Consider the following 8494-nt stretch of genomic DNA (forward strand, 5'->3'; position numbering starts at 1 on the left):
TAAACACGGTTGTGCTGGTAATGCCAGGCATTTTTTTTTTTTTGCCAGTCCTGGGGCTTGGACTCAGGGCCTGATCACTGTCCTGGCTTCTTTTTGCTCAAGGCTAGCACTCTGCCACTTGAGCCACAGCACCACAGCACCACTACTGGACATTTTCTGTTTATGTGGTGCTGGGGAATTGAACCTAGGGCCTCATGGATACAAGGCAAGCACTCTTGCCACTAGCCTATATCCCCAGCCCCTGCCAGGAATTTTTATAAACAACTGATGAAATAATGTATCACTTAACATAGGTATGTGTAATATACAGATATATTGAGCTTATGAAGCATCTCATTCTAAAAAGCAGCAAAAATTGGTAATTATTGAAAAAGTAAACCAAAATATTTTCTCTTTCCTTTGACCTAAACATAGGGTATGGACATAGTTGTTGAGAGTTCCACTTACCTTTCCCCTATCCTGAACTCTCAAATCAATTATCCATCCTCCTGAGAAATGGAGAGCATTTCTAGATTTGTTTCTCCACAAAGACACAGCAGTTCTCCCACACAGTGTGCCAGAGGGCATTCTCCATATCCTTATTCCTCAGGGTATAAATCAGTGGGTTCAGCATGGGGGTCACTACAGTGTAGAAGAGAGCTATGAACTGCCCTGCTCATGAGAGTTGCTTTTGGCTGGCTGGAGGTACATGAAGAAGATGCTGCCATAGAACAAAGACACCACTGCCACACGGGAAGAGCAGGTGTTGAAAGCCTTTCTTCGTCCTTCTGTGGACTTGATCTTCAACACAGCCCGGGCAATATGTCCATATGAGACCAGGATGAGACCCAGTGGCAGGACAACAAAGATAAAGCTGGCAACGTACATCTCCACCTCATTGAGGCTGGTGTCCACACAAGCCAGTTGCATAATGAGGGGCATTTCACAAAAGAAGTGGTCAATGCGATTGTTCTCACACAATGGTAAAAGCATGGTGAGTGTGGAGCCCACCATGCTGGTGGTGAGACCCCCTAGCCATGAGGCCAAGGCCAAGCCAATGCAAAGCTGTGGGTGCATAATGACAGTGTAGTGGAGAGGCCTACAGATGGCAGCATAGCGGTCATAGAACATGACAGCCAGGAGGACACACTCAGTTGCTCCCAGCCAGTGGGAGACATAGAACTGGACCACACAGCCAGCATAGCTTATGGTTTCTGTGGTCCCCAGAGGTTGACCAGGAGTTGTGGCACAATGCTTGTGGTGAGGCTAATGTCCAGGAAGGAGAGGTTGGCAAGGAAGAAGTACATAGGTGTGTGGAGACGCACATCCTTACAGGAGACCAGAATGATGGTGCCATTGCCCAGGATAGCTACCACGTAAAATCAGGAGACTACTACAAAGAGGATACTTTCCAGTGAGGGCTGGGCAGAGAAGCCTAGGAGCACTTCCATTGTTCATTTTCATCATCATATGCTGGGAGGGAGGAATGGAGTTTAAAGGCCACTCTGGGGTGAGAGGCACTGGAAACAGAACATGAAGTGATTACTCCCATCAGTATATAGCCAGGAAAAATAAGTTGTATGCCCAAGGCTCTTGAAATGATGGCCAGTTTGGAATGAGTGTTAAAGGGCTTGTGAACATGTGTAACCTGGAGGAGAATGCACATATATCATTTATGGCACTGATTTTTTATTAATTGGTAATGCTCTGATTCAGACATAATATTTAGTATTTACATAGACTGTGTATGTATTTATATTTCATCCTGTCAAATCACATATTTTCAGCATATTTTTGCATTGTTATGAAATGTAATGCACTAAATATGTTTTTTATTGCCTCTCTGCCCAGTTAATTTGTTTTCATTTATTCCATAAACTTTGACCAATAATCTCATTAGTTTGTTTACTTCCCTTTTGCTGCTTTCTAAGCATTCTCAAATATCAGTTGTTACATGAAAACCATATATAATTATATATAATCTGCTTCCTGAATACTTGTACTGCCTTGGCCCAAGGATTGTAGATGTTGCTGCTCTCATATGTGTACAAGTTTTTCCAAAAATATCAGATGTGCTCTTTCTCACTTTCTGGATCATTTTTCAACTCCTTTTCTAAACCAGGTGGTTTGTCATCATCATTCATAATGACAAAACCTTCCTGGCCCATGTCCATTCACAGTACTTCCATTCTCACAACAAACATTCCAGTTTTTAATTGGCATATGTTAATTGTACAAACTAGTGGTCTCTCTCTCTCTCTCTCTCTCTCTCTCTCTCTCTCTCTGTGTGTGTGTGTGTGTGTGTGTGTGTGTGTGTGTGTGTGTGTGGTCTTGAGGCTTGAACTCAGGGCCTGGGTAGTATATTTGGTCAGTACTAATGGTCTTCCACTTGAGCCACAGCTCTACTTCCAGCATTTTTGGTAGTCAATTGGAGGTAAGAGTCTCTCAGTCTTTTCTGTCCTGGCTGGCTTCAAATTGTCACCCTCAGAGTAGTTAGGATTACCAGTGACATTGTTCTTTATGAAAGCTTAGACTTGGCCTAATCTATATGTTTTGTTTGGATACTTTTATACATGCATATTACATTAGTCTTTATTTCTTTGTTACCTGTATCACTTCATTAAATTATACATTCTTTGTAGTTACAACTTTCTCTGTATTTTGTTTGCTCCTAGGTTCCCAGTGCCTGTCAGATGCATGAGAGCTATGTAATCAATATTATGCATGAGCCAAAATGAGTGCATTGGGAAATATGTCATAAGAATGACATGAGTCCATTATAAAGACAGGGCTTGAGCAATACAAGGGCAGAGGTGAAGGATATCGAGCATTAGATAATAGTCCTGTTGTGAATCCAGTCTTCTGGAAATAGACAGAGGCATGAAGAAGAGTCTAACTTCCCTCTGGTCTTGTACATGGATGGACTATCCTCTGATCTTATATGCTGATTGACTTCCATATGAACTTATATGCAGATGAACTGACCTCTGCTCTTGTAAACAGTAAATGCCATATATTCTTTTTTTGGGTGCTAGTTTGAGGCTTGAACTCAGCACCTAGGTACTCTCTCTGAGCTTTTTTGCTCAAGACTAGTCCTCTAATACTTGAGTAATGGCTCTTCTTTAATCTTTTTGTTGTTTAATTGGAGATAAGAGTCTCACAAGTTTTCCTACCCATGCTGGCTTAGAACCATGATCTTCAATAGCCTCCTGCATAGCTAGGATTACAGACATGAACCATCAAAACCATCCATGTGCTCATACATACAGGTTGACTTCTCTCCGCGGTTATACACAAGTGGGAAGCCATCTACTCATACACAGGTGGTTTTCCCTCTTTGTATACAGATGGGACAACACAAACACAGGTGGACCACCTTATGTTTTTTATGCACAGGTGTTATACCCTTTGCTCTTATGCACAGTTGGTCTAGTCTCTCCTCTTACACAGATGGAATAGAATTCACTATGCCTAAGTAAGAATAATGTATGAAGTCAGAGGATCCTATAGTGTTATTTTGTTCCAGTGTTGGAGATGGGACCCAGAGCCTTACACATTCTAAGGCAAGTGGTCTACAAATAAACCGTACTTTCAGCCCAGATTGTCAATCCTACAGTGGAAACTAGATAGTTTTGGTGTGCTTCAGATGTTCCTGAAAACCTCAGGTGCCCTTCTTTGTAAAACATTAATTTATTCTAGCCTAGATTTTTAAAAATAATCAATGTCTGATAATTAGATTTCATCCTGGTTAGAGAAACAGAGAAGTTAAACACTTAACTTTCAGTTCTCTCAGAGGCCTAGACAATGAAACTTATGTCTCCATGTCATTAAATGTTCTAGAAGCCGATCAACCAAAACAAACATGAATATGCATGTACATTCACAGTGTTTTAAAATCCATTACATGTGTTACAAGTGGAATCTTAAAAGGATGATGTCAAACAAATCATAGAGCTGAATAGTGGCTACCAGAAGCAGGGAGGGTGGAGTTCAGGGAGAGATGGTGATCAATAAATGTTCTGGTTTTCTGTGTCATGATGAGTAAGCATAATAACAATAGTTCACCAAAATTAATAAAAGTGAGATATCTCAAGGTACTCTTCATAAAGCAATGAAGGAAGTTTAAGGTGATGAATATGCTAATGACCATGATTTGAAAACCATCACATGGTACCTATAAAATATGTGGAGGTTTTCTGTTTTGCATCTAATATGGGCTCAGAGAACTCAAAGTATTTGTCAAAATTAAAACAAGAAAGCTATGTCAATATATACCTGACTGCTCCAGAATGCTGAGAGAATCATGAGGTTTGTATATGGCAGGCAAGAGTTTAACTGGCTTCCTGGGAGAATGTTTGAAGAGTGATTAAGACCTGACATTTGGGGGACAGCTGAGACCATCAAACAGAGGCAGATTAATGAGGATGTGGGAGAATAAGAGGTGAAACATGGTATTTATCTGCAATCGAGTCATGCCATAGTTAAGGGACTGTTTTATGCATAGTCATCACAGATGAACAGAAGGCTAAGCAACATCATCACCACCTGTGGATATGAGTAAGAATGTACTCTGCATAGAGATAGGAACTAGGGTGACTATTAACTGGTAATGTGCAGAAAATGTGTGAATATTTCCTGGAGATAAGAACCCTGAGGTCAGACATAAGGCAAAAATTGAGTAAAATCTTGGAGGAAAAGAGATCATTTTGATGATCAGACCTATTTCTAGAATTGTTCAGTGGCATACCCTAAGCTCTAGAGCTGCTTAGCAGCATTGAGACTATCCCTGAGATATACTGATGGCTATTACATCTCTAACGAAGAAAGAGGTGTCCCTATCCACAAACATTCACCAATAGGGTCACAATAAAACTTGTGTTTGACGTGTGATGACAACAAAGAAAAAATGACATTGTGACAGTTGATGGAAATGTTAAGAGCCTATATTTTATCTGAGCTAATTATGCAATCATACACTATACCCCAGAGTGTGGACAACAGGCTAAAATGCCAGAGACCACAGGAAAGGATATAAGATCTTTTAACTGGTTCAGTGTTGACTAGCCTTAATTGGAATTGCTAGAAAATCTGTAATCTCCAAATTTGGAAAACCACACAAACAAACCTACAAATGTTACTTACCAGAAGTGAGATGGCAGCATCCTCATCTCCCTTAATGCAGGATGGAAATGCTGTATGACAGCCAATGATTTACTTGAAGGATTGGTAACATTTATTAATTTGGTGTATAGTATTAAAAACAGGTTGGTTAAGTGACTTAAAAACTGTCTAAATACTTTCAATCTTCAAGTTAATGACAGCAGACCAGTGAGAGTAGTCTGTTTAGTAGATGACTGATGATTCATTCTTAGGTCACTTTAAGTCAGAATATGTTTGAATTAGAAAAAAATTCATTTTTTCCATTAAAATAGTAGTTAAAGAAGTGAGGATAAAAAAAAAACACAAGAGAAGATGGGGTGTGTGTGGTGGCACATGTGTATAATGGAGACCCTATCTAAAAGGAAATTAAAGACAATAAAAATGAATTGAAATGCTGCTGGTAGAGCACATGCGTAGTAAGTTGGAGGCCCTGAGTTCAATCTCCAGTACCACTCCCACTAAATAAACAGGATACTCATGCCATTTACAGGGTAGAAATATAGGCTGACCCACAAAGAGCAAAATGAAAGGCCTGAATAGTCATAAGTAATCTCTTTTATTCCCTGGAGCACTCAGGATGAGGACAGGATGGTGATGTATATCAGGGGAGTAAGACTGAGGGAGAAGAAACTTGGGATTTCATTTCCCTGCTGGATAATTACAATGTACTCATAGTTTCTTTTATATGAATGCAAGATTATTTCAGATTTTTGTGCTGTCAAACTGTTTATAAACCATGAAAAGTAAATTTTTTTCATCCAGGATTCATTGTATAATGATGAAGGTAGTCAGAAATATTGGCTTATTATACTAATTTTGGCACACATTATAGACCTTTATTTAATCACTCTACCATTGGTATATAAAATAAGCTAACATTTTCTTAGTTGAGTATGATTGCTTTTACTATTATAAAATACATATAACCTATGAATACAAATTCATTGGCACACACTTTGTTGAGGAACATCTTTCTTAATAGGGTAAGGTTATTTTTACCATGGTAGAATGCAGGTAACATAGAACATTGTCACTATGTCAAAGTGTTTCATCTGTATAATTAAGTCCATTTGCAACATTGCATAGAATTCACTGATATCTAATTATAAAAGGTGTGCCTTCCTTCAAAAGGAATATCTATACAAAGAATCACTTCTTGCTTCTCAACTCTCACACTCCTAGAGCTCACTCATTTGCTTTCTGTCCTTATACAATTGCCTATTTTAGATAGCCCATACAATGGAATCATACAATATTTGAGTTTTGTGTCTAGTTTCCTTCACTTAATATGTTTTCATGGTTTGTCTATGTTGTATTCTGTCAGTAATATGTTTTATAGCTGAGATAATATTTCATTCCATGCCTCTAGTCAGTGTTTAAAGTTGTAGTACTAAATGAAATTATGTTGCTAACAGCAACATAGTGTGATGAGATAGTGGAGCTGAAGAAACAAGAAAAGACACAGAGAAATAAAGAAGCAGTGGGGACCAAGGGTCCCAAGGCCCATCAGTTCTTGAACCCTGAGTTTCCATAAACAAACTAATATTCATTAGGTTTAGTACAGGGAAACTTACCATGGGTATGTGCAGAAAACAAGGTATCTATACTGTTATTATAATCATAAAAACAGTTTTTGTACATAATGAACAGATGGATCTCTTATTATTTTGAGAGTGAAAACTACAACCTAGGCATAATTCAAGCATGTACTCTAAGTTATCTAGCTTTGAAGGTCCAGCTTTCAGCCCTTCCATCACTAAGGAAGGGGGTGGCATTGCAGCCTCTTAACCCTCTCCAGACATGTCTGTTTCAACCTTTCCAAAGGCCAATTCTTAGCTCTCTGGGACTGTCAGGTGGCATTCCAACTTCTCAAACCTTTTCAAGGTCTCCCAGCTCAGCTTTAGAGTTCCCTACAAGGTTAGGAAGTGCATACTCTGCAACCAGATATATATAACCTCAGGACCATCAATGAAGGATTAAAAAGTTGGCTTTACTCAGCCTGTAGGCAAGCAGTGCTTTTTAAAATAAGAGCAAAAAAATACCCACCAGTGTGTAATCAAATTGTTTTCATTATAATGTATTTCACAATTTGAAGTATAAAAAAGTTAGGGTATATTTATTTTCATATCAAGAATAAAACCCAGAATCTTGTGATGCTAAACAAATGCTATACTACCGAGCCACACCCTCAGAATTCAACTTACTATTGGACTTGTATTAAATCATTAGCTATTGACATGCAGACTAAAGCAAGAAAATAAAAGATCTGGTTCTCAAAAGCATTTAAATAATAAGAAATTATGTAGTCACTCCATAATGGAATACCAAAACTAAGATGATGAAACTATGTATTAGTTTATTCTTTTATAAGAAGTTGAAAAAAACTCGCTTATCTACCTATTATCAATCATTAGTAATAATTTTTCAGTGTCTACAGGTTTACTTCTAATTTTAGTAGAATGTAAACATCAGAGCTTTCTGAAGTTGCTAATTCTTGGTGTCAAGGAATTAAAAAAAGGGCAACAGGCATTAAAAACCAAGCCAAGTTTATCCTCTATTAGGGCAGGAACTACATACCAGTGACAATCTACACTGAGTAGGTTATTGAAGGAAAAGTTCCTGTGAGGTTATAGGAAGTGTTCTTGAGATGGATGTGCATAAGGAAGGTGCAAATTTTCCATTCTAGAAAAACGAAATGAAGCCACAGTTCTAAACTCCACCTACTTGGTTAAACTAGATTGCATCATTCACCATCTGGGAAAATATTTTGGTTACATCCTGATGGTATGGGGGACAGGAAAAAAGGCCTCCCCAAGTTAGTGTTAACTTCGGCTTTTCCATCCATACTGTGCTGGTCACAGAGTAGCTTTTGCTGGAACAGCACTGAATGAATCTTTGAGCTGATACAGTTGGGTAAGGTTGTTATGGGGATGGGGGGTTGATTGGTTATGTGCAAAGACATTGTGACCTGAAAGGCACATTCTTCACAAGTTCCAGATGAAACTCAATTATGACAATAAGAATTTTTTTTAACATAATTGTTAAATGATTATTTAAAATTTTCTCCAAACTGAGATAATTTGTCATTCAATAAATTAAAATTTAATGAAGCTGGTAAAAAGTCTTCTCCCATTCTATGGGCTTTAAATTTATCTTGCTAGCTATGTCCTTTGCCATAGCTCATTAGTTTGATGTAATCACACTTATCCAGTCTTTAATTCTTTTTTCAGCCTTTAAGTTTTTTGTGATTCTTGTTCTTAGGAAGATTTAACCCATGCCCTAGAGTCCTAGTGCTACTCTAGTGTTACTCATTCCTGCATTATTTTCATGGTATCTGGCCTTACATTGAGGTCAG

The 8494-nt window shown here is 38.3% G+C and overlaps 1 pseudogene; it reads right to left on the reverse strand.

The window, feature by feature from the left end:
- Positions 1 to 508: 508 nt before the first annotated feature.
- On the reverse strand, positions 509 to 1430 carry LOC125359812 (annotated as a pseudogene).
- Between the last annotated feature and the right edge of the window lie 7064 nt (positions 1431 to 8494).

This window comes from Perognathus longimembris, chromosome 11 (genome assembly GCF_023159225.1).
Source record: "Perognathus longimembris pacificus isolate PPM17 chromosome 11, ASM2315922v1, whole genome shotgun sequence".
Taxonomy (NCBI): Eukaryota; Metazoa; Chordata; class Mammalia; order Rodentia; family Heteromyidae; genus Perognathus; species Perognathus longimembris.